This window comes from Choloepus didactylus, chromosome 2 (assembly GCF_015220235.1).
Source record: "Choloepus didactylus isolate mChoDid1 chromosome 2, mChoDid1.pri, whole genome shotgun sequence".
Classification (NCBI taxonomy): Eukaryota; Metazoa; Chordata; class Mammalia; order Pilosa; family Megalonychidae; genus Choloepus; species Choloepus didactylus.
In genome coordinates, this window is record NC_051308.1 from 140,263,010 (window position 1) to 140,282,903 (window position 19,894).

General features: G+C 38.6%; 1 long non-coding RNA gene across 1 annotated transcript in view; it reads right to left on the reverse strand.

Annotated features, from left to right (window-relative positions):
- The window catches only part of LOC119526950, a 54,016-nt gene extending 35,421 nt beyond the window's left edge, over positions 1-18,595 (reverse strand). Inside the window, exon 1 of the long non-coding RNA XR_005215290.1 lies at positions 18,023-18,595. This is a non-coding gene — a long non-coding RNA (uncharacterized LOC119526950). The remainder of the gene's footprint in view (positions 1-18,022) is intronic.
- Between the last annotated feature and the right edge of the window lie 1,299 nt (positions 18,596-19,894).

A 19,894-nucleotide genomic window follows, 5' to 3' on the forward strand; every position in this document is an offset into this window, starting at 1 on the left:
GACCAAATTAAAAAGATTCTGGATACTCATAGTACAAGACTAGAGGAAGTTGAACAACGAATCAGTGATCTGGAAGATGACAGAATGGAAAATGAAAGCACGAAAGAAAGAATGGGGAAAAAAATCAAAAAAATCGAAATGGACCTCAGGGATATGATAGATAATATAAAACATCCAAATATAAGACTCATTGGTGTTCCAGAAGGGGAAGAAAAGGGTAAAGGTCTAGGACGAGTATTCAAAGAAATTGTTGGGGAAAACTTTGCAAATCTTCTAAACACCATAAATACACAAATCATAAATGCCCAGCTAACTTCAAGTAGAATAAATCCAAATAAACCCACTGCAAGACATTCTGATCACACTGTCAACTATGGAAGAGAAGGAGCAAGTTCTGAAAGAAGCAAGAGAAAAGCAATTCACCACATACAAAGGAAAGAGCATAAGACTAAGTAGTGACTACTCAGCAGCCACCATGGAGGCGAGAAGGCAGTGGCACGACATATTTAAAATTCTGAGTGAGAAAAGTTTCCAACCAAGAATACTTTATCCAGCAAAGCTCTCCTTCAAATTTGAGAGAGAGCTTAAATTTTTCACAGACAAACAAATGCTGAGAGAATTTGCTAACAAGAGACCTGCCCTACTTCAGAAACTAAAGGGAGCCCTACAGACAGAGAAACAAAGAAAGGAGAGAGAGACATGGAGAAAGGTTCAGTACTAAAGAGATTCGGTATGGGTACATTAAAGGATATTAATAGAGAGAGGGAAAGATATATATGACAAATATAAACCAAAGGATAAGATGGCTGATTCAAGAAATACCTTCATGGTTATAACGTTGAATGTAAATGGATTGAACTCCCCAATTAAAAGATATAGATTCACAGAATGGATCAAAAAAAAAAAAAAGAAACATCAATATGTTGCATACAAGAGACTCATCTTAGACAGAGAGGCACAAAGAAATTGAAAGTGAAAGGATGGAAAAAAATATTTCATGCAAGCTACAGCCAAAAGAAAGCAGGTGTAGCAATATTAATCTCAGATAAAATAGACTTCAAATGCAGGGATGTTTTGAGAGACAAAGAAGGCCATTACATACTAATAAAAGGGGCAATTCAACAAGAAGAAATAACAATCATAAATGTTTATGCACCCAATCAAGGTGCCACAAAATACATGAGAGAAACACTGGCTAAACTAAAGGAAGCAATTCATGTTTCCACAATAATTGTGGGAGACTTCAGCACATCACTCTCTCCTATAGATAGATCAACCAGACAGAAGGCCAATAAGGAAATTGAAAACCTAAACAATCTGATAAATGAATTGAACAGACATATATAGAACATTACATCCCAAATCACCAGGATACACATTCTTCTCTAGTTCTCACGGAACTTTCTCCAGAATAGATCATATGCTGGGACATAAAACAAGCCCCAATAAATTTAAAAAGATCAAAATTATTCAAAGCACATTCTCCGACCACAATGGAATACAATTAGAAGTCAATAACCATCAGAGACTTAGAAAATTCACAAATACCTGGAGGTTAAACAACACACTCCTAAACAATCAGTGGGTTAAAGAAGAAATAGCAAGAGAAATTGCTAAATATATAGAGACGAATGAAAATGAGAACACAACATACCAAAACCTATGGGATGCAGCAAAAGCGGTACTGAGGGGGAAATTTATAGCACTAAACGCATATATTAAAAAGGAAGAAAGAGTCAAAATCAAAGAACTGAGAGATAATGGATCAACTGAAGAAGCTAGAAAATGAACAGCAAACCAATCCTAAACCAAGTAGAAGAAAAGAAATAACAAGGATTAAAGCAGGAATAAATGACATAGAGAACAAAAAAAAACAATAGAGAAGATAAATAACACCAAAAGTTGGTTCTTTGAGAAGATCAATGAGATTGACAAGCCCCTAGCTAGACTGACAAAATCAAAAAGAGAAGACCCATATAAACAAAATAATGAATGAGAAAGGTGAAATTACTGCAGATCCCGAAGAAATTTAAAAGATTATAAGAGGATACTATGAACAACTGTATGGCAACAAACTGGATAATGTAGAGGAAATGGACAATTTCCTGGAAACATATGAACAACCTAGACTGACCAGAGAAGAAACAGAAGACCTCAACCAACCAATCACAATCAAAGAGATCCAATCAGTCATCAAAAATCTTCCCACAAATAAATGCCCAGGGCCAGATGGCTTCACAGGAGAATTCTACCAAACTTTCCAAAAAGAACTGACACAAATCTTACTTAAACTCTTTCAAAACATCAAAGAAAATGGAACACTACCTAACTCATATTATGAAGCTAACATCAATCTAATACCAAAACCAGGCAAAGATGCTACAAAAAAGGAAAACTACCAGCCAATCTCCCTAATGAATATAGATGCAAAAATCCTCAACAAAATACTTGCAAACCAAATCCAAAGACACATTAAAAAAACATCATACACCATGACCAAGTGGGGTTCATTCCAGGTATGCAAGGATGGTTCAACATAGGAAAATCGATCAATGTATTGCAACACATTAACAAATCAAAAGGGAAAAATCAAATGATCATCTCAATAGATGATGAAAAAGCATTTAACAAAATCCAACATCCCTTTTTGATAAAAACACTTCAAAAGGTAGGAATTGAAGGAAACTTCCTCAATATAATTAAGAGCATATATGAAAAACCCACAGCCAGCATAGTACTCAATGGTGAGAGACTGAAAGCCTTCCCTCTAAGATCAGGAACAAGACAAGGATGCTCGCCATCACCACTGTTATTCAACATTGTGCTGGAAGTGCTAGCCAGGGCAATCCGGCAAGACAAGAAATAAAAGGCATCCAAATTGGAAAGGAAGAAGTAAAGCTGTCATTGTTTGCCAATGATATGATCTTATGTCTGGAAAACCCTGAGAAATCAACGATACAGCTACTAGAGGTAAAAAATTTAGCAAAGTAGCGGGATACAAGATTAATTCACATAAGTCAGTAATGTTTCTATGTGCTAGAAATGAACAAACTGAAGAGACACTCACGAAAAAGATACCATTTTCAATAGCAACTAACAAAATCAAGTACCTAGGAATAAACTTAACCAAAGATATAAAAGACCTATACAAACAAAACTACATAACTCTACTAAAAGAAATAGAAAAGGACCTTAAAAGATGGAAAAATATTCCATGTTCATGGATAGGAAGGCTAAATGTCATTAAGATGTCAATTCTATCCAAACTCATCTACAGATTCAATGCAATCCCAATCAAAATTCCAACAACCTACTTTGCAGACTTGGAAAAGCTAGTTATCAAATTTATTTGGAAAGAGAAGATGCCTCGAATTGCTAAAGACACTCTAAAAAAGAAAAACCAAGTGGGAGGACTTACACTCCCTGACTTTGAAGCTTATTATAAAGCCACAGTTGTCAAAACAGCATGGTAATGGCACAAAGATAGACATATAGATCAATGAAATCAAATTGAAAATTTGGAGATAGACCCCCAGATCTATGGCTGACTGATCTTTGATAAGGCCCCCAAAGTCACTGAACTGGGTCATAAAGGTCTTTTCAACAAATGGGGCTGGGAGAGTTGGATATCCATATCCAAAAGAATGAAAGAGGACCCCTACCTCACACCCTACACAAAAATTAACTCCAAATGGATGAAAGTTCTCATTATAAAAGAAAGTACCATAAAACTCTTAGAAGATAATGTGGGAAAACATCTTCAAGACCTTGTATTAGGCAGCCACTTCCTAGACTTTACACCCAAAGCATAAGCAACAAAAGAAAAAATAGATAAATGGGAACTCCTCAAGCTTAGAAGTTTCTGCACCTCAAAGAAATTTCTCAAAAAGGTAAAGAGGCAGCCAACTCAATGGGAAAAAATTTTTGGAAACCATGTATCTGACAAAAGACTGATATCTTGCATATATAAAGAAATTCTACAACTCAATGATGATAGATCAGACAGCCCAATTATAAAATGGGCAAAAGATATGGAAAGACACTTCTCTGAAGAGGAAATACAAATGGCCAAGAAACACATGAAAAAATGTTCAGCTTCACTAGCTATTAGAGAGATGCAAATTAAGACCACAATGAAATATCATCTCACACCAATTAGAATGGCTGCCATTAAACAAACAGGAAACTACAAATGCTGGAGGGGATGTGGACAAATTGGAACTCTTATTCATTGTTGGTGGGACTGTATAATGGTTCAGCCACTCTGGAAGACAGTCTGGCAGTTCCTTAGAAAACTAGATATAGAGTTACCCTTCGATCCAGTGATTGCACTTCTCGGTATATACCCGAAAGATCGGAAAGCAGTGACACAAACAGATATCTGCACACCAATGTTCATAGCAGCATTATTCACAATTGCCAAGAGATGGAAACAACCCAAATGTCCTTCAACAGATGAATGGATAAATAAAATGTGATATATTCACACGATGGAATACTACACGGCAGTAAGAAGGAACGATGTCGTGAAACATATGACAACATGAATGAACCTTGAAGACATAATGCTTAGTGAAATAAGCCAGGCACAAAAAGACAAATATTTTATGCTACCACTAATGTGAACTTTGAAAAATGTAAAACAAATGGTTTATAATGTAGAATGTAGGGGAACTAGCAATAGAGAGTAATTAAGGAAGGGGGAATAATCCAATAAGAACAGATAAGCTATCGTGGGTAAATTTAACATTCTGGGAATGCCCAGGAATGACTATGGTCTGTTAATTTCTGATGTGTATAGTAGGAACAAGTTCACAGAAATGTTGTTATATTAGGTTACTTTCTTGGGGTAGAGTAGGAACATGTTGGAAGTAAAGTAGTTATCTTAGGTTAGTTGTCTTTTTCTTACTCCCTTATTATGGTCTCTTTGAAATGTTCTTTTGTTGTATGTTTTTTTTTAATTTTTTTAATTTTGTTTTATTTGTTTTATTTTTCATACAGTTGATTTAAAAAAAGTTAAAAAAAAAAAAACAAGGAAAAAAAAGAAAAAAAAAAAGACTGAAACTGTTTACATTTCCTGCAGGAAGGGATGTGAGTACTCATTTGCCCACATCCTTGACAGCAAGAGGTAATTTTTGCCAGTTCAGATGGGTGTGAACTGATATCAGTTTTTTCATTTAAAAAGTTTGTATTTAGTGAAAATTTACCTATAGTAAAATACACAGATCATAAGTGCACAATCTGACGAGTTTTGATAACTCTATATACCATGTAACCAAAACCACAATCAAGACACAGAAAATTTCCCTCACCCCAGAAAGTTTCCTCCTGTCCTTTCCAGTGAAATTCACAACCCATAGACATCCACTGCTTTGATTTCTATCACCATAGATTAGTTTTGTGTATAATTAAACTTCATATATTTTGATAACCATTTATTACTTTTGCCTATTCTAGTGGTTCATACAAATGGAGTCTTAGGGTATGAATTCTTTATATCTGGTTTCTATCACTCAACATAATACTTTTCTGATTCATTCACATTGTTTCATGCAGCAGTAGTTTTTTCCTTTTCATTACTGATTAGTGTTCCATACATCACAATCTGATTATCCATTTCCCTCTTGTTTGCCATTTGCTTTGATTCTAGTTTTTTGGTATTATGTATAAGACTGCTAAAACTTCTTGTAAAAGTTTTTTTGTGGATATGTGTTGTTGTTGTTTAATTTTGGGGGGTAAATGCTTAGGATGGTGTTCTGGTTTGCTAAAGCTGAGATGCAAAATACCGAGAAATGGATTGGCTTTTATAAAGGGTATTCATTAAGTTACAAATTTCCAGTTCTAAGGCCATAAAAGTGTCAAAACTAAGTCATCAGCAAGAGGATACCTCCACTGAAGGAAGGCCGATGGTATCTGGAAAACCTTTGTCAACTGCGAAGGCACAAGGCTGGTGTCTGCTGGCCCTTTGCTCCTGGGTTGTGTTTCAAATGACTTTCTCCAAAATGTCTCTGGGCTCCTGTATCTCCTAGCTTCTCTCAGATGTCTGCTTGGTTCTCCTGGGGCATTTCTCTCTAAGCATCTAGGAGTCCTCTCTTAGTTTTTTTAGGGCAAACTCTGGGCTTCATCTCTTAGCTTAGTATCTTCAAATGTCCTTCTGTCTGCATCTACCAGGGTCTCCAAGCATCCAGGTCTCTGGGGGCTCTCAGCTCTCTTAAGGACTCCAGTGATCTAATTAAGACCCACCCTCTGTGGGCGGGGGCCACATCTGCATGGAAACCACCTTATCAAAAGGTCCCACCCTAATCAAAAGATTAATGTCTGCCCCCACAAGCTTGCATTAAAGAACATGGGTTTTGTAGGGACCATAACAGATTCAAACAAGTACAGATGGTAATTGCTAGGTCATAGGGTAGATGTATGTTTAACTTTATAAGAGATTGTCAACAGTTTTCCAAAATGATTGTAACATTTTGTACTCCTACGACAAACATAGGAGAGTTCCAGTTGCTCCACAAACTCATCAATATTTAGTATTGGTATTTTTTTTTCTTCAGTCATTATAGGATGTGAAATATTATGTGTGGTGGTTTGGAACTGTATGTACCCCAGAAAAACATGTTCTTAAACTTAATCCATTCCTGTGAGTGTGAACCCATTGTAAGTAGGACCTGTTGTCGAGGTTACTTCAGTTAAGGTGTGACCCACCCCAATCAATGAGTCTTAATCCTTTTACTGGAGTCCTTTACAAGCAGAAAGTTCAGACAGAGAGAGAAAGCCACAGGAAGCAAGAAGTTGAAGGTCAACAGAACTCAAAAAAGGGAGCGATCAGGAGACATCTTCTATGTGACATAGGAGCTAAGGACCAAGGATCACCAGCAGCCAGCCTCAGAATGCCAGTCCTTGAGAAGAAAGTATCACGTTAAATCTTCCTCATTTTTATCTTGCATGAGTCTTACCAAGGCTTCCAGAATTCTGTCCAATCAACATGATGTTATTGATGGAATGAATCAATGTGATTTTCAGTGGCATGTCAAGGTGATCCAAATCTCTTTAGACTATATTATGAGAGAGAGAAGAGACATAGCCCTCAGGCAAAACTGATATTGAATATTTTTTGACTCATTTGAGTGTGAACAGTTTCTGATCCTCTTTAGAACTGTAGTAGGAAAGAATGCATTTGCCAACTCAGTGGCTACATACAGTGTCCCTGGGCCTTATTAATCTATTTTATCTTATTTCTCTAGCAATGAAACCATATCTCACACAGTAGCTGCAGTCAGGGCTACTACTTGGTCATGCCTGTGTCTGTCTGCAGTGATTCCCCAGGACCATCCAGTTTCTGTAGGGGCCAGACTAGTGAACTCAATGGCAATATGACAGTGATCACCACTCCTGTATCCTTTAGGACTTTCATAGTGGAATTACTCTCTGCCATCCCATCACCTCCAGGATGCAATATTGTTGTTGATTTTATGTTTTGGTTTGGGGGGATGGTGGCAGGTAGGATCTGTTTCAGAGGTTTCCACTTGGTCTTTTCCAATGTGATAGCAATTTCCTCACAGGCCAACAACCTAATGTGGAGGTTGCTCCAACTTCCAGTATGTTGACCCCAGTTATGAACTCAGAGATGTGAGAAGTGATCACTGGGTGAATCTGTGGACACAGTGGACCTACAATAGCTGGGATTTCAATAGAAATTTGTTTATTTCCTGGTGCCTGTGAATCTCCACTCTAATGGGGAGAGGGGGGACATAATGACACTGGGTCTCTGGGTATCAGTATCTCCCCAGGGGGGATTCTGAAGTTATTATGTCCCATCAGTGCCATCACAAGTTGGGGCAACAGCCAACATGCCACCATGTTGCTCAGTCTTTGGATGCAAGCTCCCTGAGGGCAACCTTATCTGAGTATGTTTGCTGCATTCCAGGCAGCTAAGAAAATTGGGTATGTCACAGTATCAACCACAGGAAGGCTCTTGGACACAATATCTGTAAGGGAAGCACAGTTGAGCAGAGGGAAAAGTTGAACTGCGACTGTAACAGAGACCTCAGCCAATCCTACAGCGAGCTCTGGAGCTGGCATGTTCCTTCAGAATTGCTCTTAATTGAGTCAAGGGGCCAGACCTTACTTCAACAAGCCTTGGAATACAGGTGGCTCTTGGGGGAGGGATGAAATCTTGGGCTGAAGATAGTACTCAGAGAAGACATCAGCTACGAGCTGCCAAGAGCCAACACTCCTAGCTGGGGAAATGAGTGCCTTAGCCTTGAAGGAGTGTCTGAGTGGTGTACCACAGTATCCACAAGGGGAGTCAGCAGCATATAAATGGTATTTCAAGTCTTTGATATGGATAAGATCACAAGAGAGCAAATGCAGAGAGAAAAGAAAAGGGGGACCAGGATCTAGACCTAAGTCAAACTATTAGAAGCTAGACCTAAGTCAAACTATTAGGCAGAAAAAGATGGAGAAAGATTAGTGAGTATGGTAGAAAAGAGCCCAGATTAGCAAGATGTCACTGAAGTAGGGGAAGAAGGGTGGAATGTCCCACCATGTGGAATGCTGCTGGGAGAATGGCAAATACAAGATAAAACATCTCAATTGTTTTGTCAACATGGAGGGCATTGGTAACTTCGACCAAAGTTCAGTAAATAGTGGAGACAAAAGGCAAGTTAGAGTTTGCTGAAGAATAAAATGGAGTTGAGGCAGCAGAAAGAGCATTAATAAAACTTTTGGTTTTACTTTAAAAAAAAAAAAAGCATAAAAATGGGGGGGGGAATGGTAGCTGGAGGTAGCTATGAGCTCACCATAGGATTTCTGTTTGTTCGTGCTTGTTTTTTAATTTGATAGCTAATAGAATAAGATTATGTTGGAGAATGAGATGGATGATGCTGGAGAAAGGTAAGAGAAGAAACATGGTTAATGTTCAGTAGGAGGAAGAACTGGGCCCCAGAACAGAATTAGAGAGAAGGCTTTTGGTAGGAACAGGACCATGAGAGAAGTTGGGAAAAGATGCAGATTGGCCTACTAATGTGATGGTGAGAAAATGAAGTTCCCATCAGTGGCGGTTTGGAGCTATATGTACCCCAGAAAAACATGTTCTTAAACTTGATCCATTCCTGTGGGTGTGAACCCACTGTAAGTAGGACCTTCTGATGAGGTTACTTCAATTAAGGTGTGGCCCACCTCAATCAGGGCTTTATAAGCAGAATGAAATTGAGACACAAGAGAGAGAAAGCCACAGAGGGAGCAGTCAGAAGCTGAACATCAATAGAACCCAGAAGAGAAGGGAGAGACCAGGAGATGTCGCCATGTGCCTTGCCCTCTGACAAGCTAAGGACAGAGGATCAAGGGCAGTGCAAGCCCCAGAATGCCACAATGTTCAGGGAGAAAACATCGCCTTAATGATGACTTGATTTGGACTTATTCCTAACCTCAAAACCATGAGCAAATACATTCCCATTGTTTAAGCCAACGCACTGCATGATATTTGGTTGGGCAGCCAAGGGAAGTAAAACACCATGTGGTGCCTTTTACTCTCTCAATGTAATATAATTGCCTCGGGTAGGTAAGTATCTGCTTGTGCACTGCGTATCTGTTCCTACCCTAAAGTAAAGCTGCCCAAGCCTCTGGTTCTTGTCATGACACAGGAAGAGAGAAACAAGGTGTGGCTCTGCAGAGCCAGCAGCCGCTTGGCACATGTTGCTTTGCTTCTTTGACTTCTTTCTTTTTCTTCTATTTACAGTCATGTGTGCCAGTTTGCAGACTGGTAAACAGAGGTGGGGCTAAAGGTCAAAAGGTGAGGAGGTCTGGATCTGAACTCACTGGAGTGATCAGCTGTGCTTCCTCATTATAATCAGGAAATCCTGGAGTGACCAAGCCAACAAGAGCACATCTGGGGAGTGGGCAAGGGGAGGGAGAGGGAAAGAAGAAATGGGAGGGGTCATATAGCAAGGAAGGGAGGGGCTCATCTCACTCTTCTGGGCTCAGATTGGATCTTCCTTTCTTTAGTTCATAGTTTTACATAATTAAAATAAATATGTGCAAATTCAATCTCTGCCTTATTGTTCCTCCGTTGGGGGCTCTGTTTTTTTCATAATCTCTTTCCTGACTGGAGGGGATTTCATTGCCCTTACAGACAAGGTCTGTTGATTTGCAGATAGAGCCAAAGATGGTCAACATTCAATTTTGTTATGTTTAAAAGCACATAGATATTGTGGTGAAATATAGAAAAGTAAAGGAAACAACAAAATATATTTAGTGACATGGAAAAATATTTCTAATATATGGCTTAGCACTAAAAGTATACTTTTTTTTTTTAAGTATACTTTTTAAAATGAGTTTAATGGGTAGATATGTCTGGGAAAATATGTATATAAACATGCACAGATACACTTTAAAATGACTAATATTAATTTAGTGAATATTATGTGCTAGCTACAATGTTAACTGTAGGTAACTTAAAATAACCATGATTTTTAATTTTGAAATTGTGTGTCATTAACTTTTCCAGATGCATTATTTTTGAAAATAAAAAATGAGTTAATTTTAGAGCCACTATCAGGTCCCTGGTATGCCTTACCACTTGCAGTCTATAATTGTATCAGACAAGAGGTTCTGGAATTCTTTCCTTTCTTTTGCTCTAGCCTGACTCAAAGCTTTTCTCTGCTCTTTGTAACATTTGTCATCATTTTAGGTGTGAGTTTGAAGGACCCTGTATAGAAGCTGATTATTTCTTGGGCTCTGTGACTTGCTTTCAACAAATTTCATGTGTTAAGCAACATTAGCTTAATCTAATTCCTATTCTTTTCTAAAAGAAGCCCTCTGATTTTTGAAAAGCTTAGACATGGCTTCCCATTACTTCAAGGCTTATAGCTTTGACCTCAAAAGTCTCTTAACTGCTCCAGTGCCAGAAGCAGTTCTAGCATTTGACTGCCTGTTGACAGTTTATCAGAAAGAAGGTATTAAGTGCCTCCCCAACACTCTGAATCATCTCATTTCCCACTCTACCTCCATTGCATCTCTTTGTTTAATGAGAAGGAAAACTCTGCCCTTTCTCTCTTACAAAGTTTGGGCACAAGAATAGAGATGGTAAATGTGTGCTCAGAGGAACCAAGTGTATTTTTGCATCACATGTCTGTCTTATTCCAATCAGGAAAAGTTACCCTGGCAACCAAGTAACTGGTTTGTTTGTTTTTTAAACTATACTCTGTCTTCTATAAATTTAGTTTCCTTTTATCAGGTTAGCCTGCTTCCTAAATTCTGAAAGCCATATGATTCAGTTAAGCCTTCTGATAATGACAGGCATATCTTTAAAATTGTTGGATATCTTTGTTCCAATTTCCCTCTCTTGAAGTTGAAAATTATCTGCATGTTAGTATCCCACAGTTCCTCTTAAATCTCCCATTGACTGTTCTCTCTGGAGGTTACAACTGAAAGGGGCTGGCAATGTATCCCTTAAGGTGCTATGTTAAAGAGTGTGGGAGGATTCCTAACTCCTGCAGGAAAAGAAAGGGCTACAGACCCGCTGGAATCACGTTTCCTGATTTGGTTGATCGTCCTGATGTTGGGCTGTTTGGCCATAGTTTCCAGGGAGTGTTTTCCTGAACCAATTACTTATTTTACTCACTAGGAAAAGAATACTCTTCTATAATTCTAAACTTTTCTTTTCGAAAGCTACTCCTTTGACACTTAAACCCTCTGAATAAGACCCTGATTTGCATTTAAAGGGAAAAAAAAAGTAAAAGTGCAAGAAAACATGTTCAGATGCTAAATCATTGTCTTTTGTTTCCTACTAATTATCTGCTGTGGACTGCTGTTTGTTCCTGATTACAGATTTCCCCTGCAGTTATTTGGATCTGATTCCCCTTACAAGTCAATTAGTGTTCTTGAACTTCAATCCAAACGCCCTTTATTGGTTAGGAGCAGGGCTGGGGGTGGGGAAGAGGAACCTGAATGGTTAAAGCTGGACCTTGGTCACAACTAGAAAAATGACTTGGGAAGCATGCCCTATTCTGAGAGAGTTGGTGACAGCTTCTTTGTCTGTGAAGGTCAGTATATTCACTACATTCCTTTTTTTTTTTTTCCAGCGAACTCTGGCAGGGTGAAGTGGCATTGTTCCCAAAGAAAGTAAAGCAGCATGCTTAGGGAAGTAAGCAAAAGCAGATCAGCTTGGACATCCCACCCCCCTGCTCAATGCTTAGGAGGAATCTGAGAGCATAAATAGTCTCAGCCAGATGTAAGAGCCACTGTCTGGCACCTCAAGCTGGATATCATGGATTTTTCTAAATGCTTAAGCCCAACTGTACATATTGCTCTTCAGGAAACCATGGTTTAAATTACATGTACATCAATAAAACAAGCTCAGGAATACAGATGTTATGTGATGTGATGTTTTTACAAATAATTTCTTAAAATTTAACAATTAATAAATAGTACACTTTGAAATCAGTTCTTACTAATATGTCTGTCCATCAATTACTGTAGTATTGCACACAGGTCAAAATGGTTTTGCAGGGTTCATTTCTTCCAAGTGCCTCTGATATCATAGCTGTGAAAAGTTTCCTGAAAGGCCACAGCACCTTCAGGGCCAAAAATCTTGTATCTCAAAATAACAGAGAAGCTTGAGGAACTAATCTTGCTTCCTCCAAGTCACAAAAGACCTGTTCCCCTTCCTCTGACACAGGAACCTGTGAAGATCTTTCTTTGTTCTGAGATGGGAATCCCTATAGGAATCCTCCTCATTCTCTTCCCCACCCCCTTTTATTTAAATGGAATTTTATTGAGATATATTCACACACCACACAAACCATCTGAAGTACACAATCAACAGCTCACAGTATCATAATATAGTTGGGCATACATCCCCATGATCAATTTTAGAACATTTTTGTTATTCCAGAAAAGAGATAAAAAGATAAAAGAAAGCCCAAATCTTCCCATACCCTTTATACCCCACTATTATTGACCCATAGTATTGGTGTGGTGCATTTGTTACTGTTCATGAACGATATTAACATATTACTGTTAACCATAATCCATAGCTTTCAATAGGTATATTTTCCCCATATATCTCTCTATTATGAACTACATGTAATAGTGCCATATATTTGTTCTAGTTCATGAAAGAACTTTTTAAATATTTATACAGTTAATCACGGACATTGTCCACCACAGGATTCACTGTGTTATGCATTCTTATGTTTCAACCTCTAACTTTCCTTCTGGTGACATACATGACTCTAAACTTCCCCTTCCCACCACATTCACCCACCATTCAGTACTGTTAATTATTCTGACAATAACAGGCTACCTTCACCTCTGTCCATTTACAAACATTTAAGTTCAACCTAGTTAAACATTCTGCACATGTTAAGTAACCGCTCCCCATTCTTTAGCCTCATTGTATATCCTAGTTACCTATGTTCCATATTTTACATCTATGAGCTTACACATTATAATTAGTTCATATCACCCATTCTCTTTTGAGGACAACCCAGTCAAGGAAATCAGAGGGAAAAGGGGGATGTCAGTGGGAGAGGAAGGAGGTTAAATATGCTTTAGTTTAGATTATGCAGTCTCTTCAGAAACTCTCCTTCTTTTATTACTTTCTTTCCCCTAATCCTTAAAAGGTCATTCACTTAGCTGCTCTGGATCATCATTTTAATTTGGTAGTAGAGTCCTTCTTGGTTCAAGAGTGTGCTGAGACTTAACTCATGTCAAATAGCTACCTCTTCTTCAAGTAGAGTTCATTCCCCTTCTCATTCCCAAATATACACACACATGCACACATGCCCACACATTCACTTACCCACTGATTTCTTTTTCTAGAGACAATGCTCAGTCAAGTTTTTCATTCACCCACCCATTATCTTTTAGTAAACCTTACAGAATAAACAATATACCAGTGGGGCCCTACACTTGACATCTGCTACAATGGTACAATTGTGATTGATGAACAAGTTGGCCAGTCATGAACAGAAGTTGAAAATAGGACCCTACCTGTGATGATCAGGATTTTAGAGATTAAAATTCCAGTATACTTTATTTTCAGAATACAAGAACCAAAACAAGAGAAAGAGGGACAAAATTTAAACAAGAAAGGGGAGAAAATAAGGATAGATGCTAAAAGATGCTTAAAAAAAAAAATAAGAAGTTAAATGTGATTTTTAAAATTAAAAACAACCTAAACAGAAAAGGGAGAAATAACTCGGCCTGCCAGAACAAAACAAAAATGGAAGAGGAAGTGGTTAAATTAGCCCAGAAAAAAAGTTGGAACCAACATAATATGGAGACCTCCACTGTTAGCAATTTTGAATGGCTAAAATCTGTAAGCTTCTTTCCATTTCCTGGCTTGTAGTGCCCTCTTTACCAACACTAAGATCAAAATAAGCAGTCATCAGACCATTAGTCAGCACTTCTAATAGAATTGCATCAAGGATTAATCATCTTTGAAAAGGAGTTCCCCATTCTTCCCTTAGAAATAATGGTTTTAAGACCATTCTCAGATAATGTTTGAGTTCCATATTCAGGGTTACTGTGGACAGATAATTCAACTCTCATAAACTCTTTACCCAAAAGTTTACATTTTTGTTCAGAACAGCGTGCCTTAATGGAATAGGCGTTGAAGACAATGAAACCTGGGTTCATGTACTCATTCTGCAGCCTTGGACAAATTTTTATCTTCTCTCTGGGCCTCAGTTTCTTCTTACATACAATGAGGATTATCAGGATTAAATGAGAGAACCAATATAAAAGGACCTTGCAATGTTTAGCATGCAATAGCTGTTCAATAAATTATAGCAACAATTATCATTATATTAAGAGATTAATGCTCATATACATAGAAGGGCAAAAGAGAAAGCTCTGTACAAAAAGCTAGAGCAACAGAGGACTGTAAATGTGTATATATGGGCAAATAAAAATGTGTGATGAAAATGTTCATGTTTATGCAAATGCCTGTATGTGTGCTCAGGCTGGTGCAAATATTGGAGGAAGGAGAAAAAGAGAAGGAAAAGAAAGAAATCCAACATCAAGGATGGAGACAGGATAATAAAGAGTAAGAGGAATAATAATATTCCTCCATAATAATATACCTCCATAATAAGGTAAGTGAGGCACATTGGTAAAGGAGGAGAAGCTTAACTTAAAAGCATGCAAACTGCCACTGACTCCATATCAATGGACAGTAGGTCAAGTTTCCAGGGCCATTCTCATCTGGGTGCAGTTCAGTCACCTGGATAAGCAGGGTACCATCAAGCTAATAAACAAGGAGCTCCTTGAAGGCCAGAACCATGGTTTTATAACAGGGGTAAAATCTTAAACTTTTAACATACTTTTCCCTTTTTACCTTACTGAATAGAAATCTTCACACTAGTCTGCCTTAGGCAACCAATTGCCCAGAAGGTTTGTGTGTGTGCATGTGTGGTGTTTTTTTTTTTTTTTTTTTAAGGAAGTTTTGAATTTTTATAGAAAGAAGACAAGAGAAAGAATAATGTTCTGTTTCTGTCATTCCAATTTCAAAAAAAAAAAAAAAAAGGCATTTAAAATCCCCTTGAAAAGGGATTTACTGATCTCTTTTATGAAGCCTTTAGAATTTTAACAACCAAGAATGGAAGCTTCAGATTATAGAGTTCTACCACAATGATGTAAAAAAAAAAAAAAAAAGAAAAAATAGTAAAATGCTTGTTGCTGAGATTTTGCTAGGAGGCTAGAATCAGGAAAAAGATATGATGAAAAGAAAACCCTGCCCTTTGTTACTGTGAGGAATTGTGAGAATGGAAGGGAGAGAGAGCAAAATAGAGAGACGAGGAGAGAGAAAGAGAGAGAGAGACAGAGAGAGACAGAGAGAGAAGGATTGAAGGAGAAAGTGAAATGAAGGCTGTTCTAACCTCTCCTCCCCCACCCTTCTGAATTTGGCCCAGGTAGGAGACTGTGATTTAGGAAAGGCAGAGCACGGATCACTCTTGAAGGGATTCCTCCTGGACTCTGGAAGGATGTAGCCTCGTGTGCAGCATGCTGTCATACAAATCTGGGGACCAAGCCTCATCCTAGGCAGTGTAGCATGGTCAAACATGGACATGTAGAGAAGACCCAAAAAGGGCAATTCTCGCTGCTTGCCAGAGGCAGGTGAGGCCAGGGCTGGGTGAAGCCAGCAGACTTCAAAGGGATCTCAGCACCAGGGGAAACTGAAATGAGGGCAGGTCTGCCAGAGCACGCAGCTGGACTTTGACCTGGCCCATAGAGACCAACCACAAGCGCACTTGCCTGGGCTTCAGCCACAAACACCCACTGGACAAGCAGTACAATGTGGAAAAGGGGCAACAGCCTGGGGGTCAGGCAGGGAACTGTGGCTGAGAACACCAACTGCCCTCCACCACCATGAGGTTGCATAAGCCTCGGCCCTTTCCCCATGTGCCAGGCAAGCAGAGGAGGAAGAGGCTGAGAGTCTGAGTATTTTTACCCAAAAGAAGCAGAACATTATCCAAGTGGATTCTTGAATCAAACTACATTTTAGGCCACGCATTTCGCTTACATTATTCATCCTCCATCCCCGACACCCAACCGGAAGGCGAGGGCTTAGGAGGGAAGCCAAAAATAGTTATAGACTAAATAGAGTTCGTTTTTCTGCACATGCAGTTGGTAGTGTAGGTTAAATTTTGCAATTCCATCACACATTCTTTGGCTTTGTGCAAAAAAGGAAGTCTAAGCACAAAATATAATTGTTGACTAGCAGAAATTCCAAAGGAATGAATTCTTTGGAAGAGCAGGAATATGCATTCTAGGTGGTCTGGCTTTAGTGGTGAGGATCAAGTGCCTGAGAGAGAGGAAAAGAGAAGAAAGGAAACCAGTTGTGGGCAGGAATTTTGTCTATTTTGTTCACTTCTGGGTCTTCATTGTAGATGTTCCATAAACAAGTGTTAAATGAATGAATGAGTGAACAATTTATTATTTATCTTGTGCCAGGCACTGTTCAATATGGTATATTTAATTATCACAACAGCCTTTGAAGTTGGTGTTATTATCACCATTTGAGAGATAACAAATGAGGTCAGATAGGTTAGATAACTTCTCCAGGGTCACATACCTGGCAAGTAGGTGATGGGGACAGAATTCAAACACAGGCCATATTGACTACTCTGACTTAATGTATTTCTTACTGTGAAGGGAAATATCTTCATATAGAAGAAATTCCAATGCTATTTCTGTCCTCCATTTTATATTACAAGAAAGGTCCCAATGTGTTCTGGGGTGACCATCTCCCACTGCAAAAATTGTTCTGCAATATGATCACCCTATGAAGCTAACACTAATATTGTGGCAATTGCCCTATCTAAGTTATCTGGATAAAAAGAAATCACAGGACAAGAAAAAGATCTCTGTGGGTAACCAAAATGCAATCCCAGAAAAAGGAAGGGAAAGAAAAAAAAAAGGTAAATTATAACCATATTCAGTTATATGTCTATTTAACTGAAATAGACATTTTTAAAGTAAAAAGAACCCTTGAGCTTTGTGTAATCAAAATAAACAACAAAATAGGCAAAACTGCATGAAGTAAGTCCTTTCTTGGGTTTCCAGCGACATTACAACCACAAAAGCCTTCAGCATCTATTTAAATTATAGTATGGTCTTTTACCCTCTTGTGGGTTTTGGGGTCAAACACCATCTGCATCTGCGTTAACATTTGATACACCCTTCTGCTTTGATCTGCAGCTCCCTCTAAATTCAACAGACATTCACACCACTGTAGGAGCAAAATCACTGTAATTTCAAAGACTTGAATTCCATTTATCTCAGTTATGAAAATTAGCAAGAGCCTAAGGATCTAAAGAAAATCTAGCTGGATCTAAAAGAAATGAAATGAAGGCATAAAAATGGAAATATGACCAGCAATGCAAACGTTTTACTTTTCACCATTGTTTTGGGTAATGTGACTATGATTCCAAAATAGTACAGGGAAAGGAGAAATTATTAGGAGTCAGGAGATACGGATTTCTCTCGTCTCTATGATTCTGAGCAAGTCACTTACCTCTTAAATGAAGCAGTTAGACATGTTAATCTCTGAAGTCCCTTCTAATCCATTGGCTCTATGGTTGTAAGTCTGGGAAAGCCTGAGGAAGTTTTCCTGGCTCCCCTGTGTAATGGAAAAGCAAAGTCCAGCTTCACTAGTCACTCCCTATGTGGCTTAGGAAAAATTATTTAACTTCGTTAGCTTCAGTCTCTTCATCTGCAATGGACAGATAAGTAATTCACAATGCACAGGATTGCGTGTACAGCTAGTTAAAAAATGGGAAAGTCAGACTTGCTAATACAATTTTTAAAGCTTTTAATTTTTAAAGACATTTTAGAAAGGGAAGATATAGGAAGGAACCAGCATTTGGAAAGTGCCTAGTATGAAGCATACAATGTACATGGCTGAGTTTCCTATTATGCTACATTGTACAATATGGCACCTTTTAGAAAGGCTGAAGTGTCACTGTTTTTGTACCCAGCATCACGCAGTGGAAATCTAAGAAAGCAGTTTTCCATCCATATATGTAATAGCTCCCTATGATCAGATATGCCAACCAAAAAGTCTTCCAAGCGCATGGTCCCCAAACATAAGCTGGCTTGCTCCCCCACTCCACCCAAGTCCATCATATCCCATGTCCTCGAGAAGGAAACTGCTCCAATGTGGGACTGACTTAGCAGCCATGGTGGACCTCCAGGTAAGTAGCTCAGCCCCTGAGAGCTCAGTTGCTCAATTTAAATCAGGTGGTAAAAGGGGCATCCTGGTGTCCACATATAGCTCTTGCCATGCTGTATTTGGCCTGAATAGGTGTTTGTTTATTAAATTGAATTAGCTGCCAGCATTTAAAAGTCAGATTTTCAGCTCTCCTCTGATAACACTGGGCCTGCATTCTCAGCTGGCAACAAAGAGTAGGGTAGAGGCTTTCCCTAGAGCCTCTGTTGAGACGGATATTTATTCTTAAGTTCATCACAGTCCCTAACTGCCCTGGTTCCTAGAGGCATTTAAGTGCGATCATTGATTCAGAACATCTAAGGAGACTAGAAAAAACTATATCAAAGTTGGCTAGAAAAATGTCTGAAAGCCCTCAACTGCAGGGATATGGCTGCCTGAGAATCTAAGTAGCCACTTCAGCATCTAGTCATGGAGATGATCTGACAAGAGACCTATCCTAGGGACCCCTGAAAGCCAAATGGTGGAAGAACAGAGCTTGCTCAGTGATGGGGCAAACAGGCTAGAAGTCCTTACAACACTCCGCTAAGGATTCAGGGCCAGGCCAGAAGCACTGTTTTGATACTGCAATTGTTTTTCAACTGCTCTGACGCTCCTAGTACATAAAATGTTGCTTATTAAGGCACTTATACTAATCAGATTAATTAATCAACAAATATATATGTATATAATTTCCACAATATAAAGGGATATTTCAGCCTAATTAAAGCAGTATTCAAACAGTGCTGCACTAAAAATAACTGCTTTCTAGATCCTGTAATTCTCTAGATCCTATAATCTTCTTCAATAAAAATATACCCGGTTCCATGGAAAATGCTGTAAATCATGGAGATCCTGAACTTCGCAAAATTGAACAGATAGATTCTTTTTTTTCCCAAAGCCTGCAATTTGGCTCATTTCGGTGGAATTGCTCTTATTTCTCCACAGCATTGCTTCCTGGTAAATGGTGGTTGTCAGCTTGGATGCCAGTCCGTGGATCAGGACCTGCTTGCGAGAAAGGTCTCGGTATACTTAGACTTTCATATTAGCTCGTCTTATTAAAAGGCTTATGCTTTGTTATCCTTTTCTGAACATTAGCAGGGCCTCTTCATTCTCTTACAAGTTAAGTGAAAAGCAAAACTCTGCTCTGGGCTGTTAATGATTCCTAGTGAAAGCCATGAA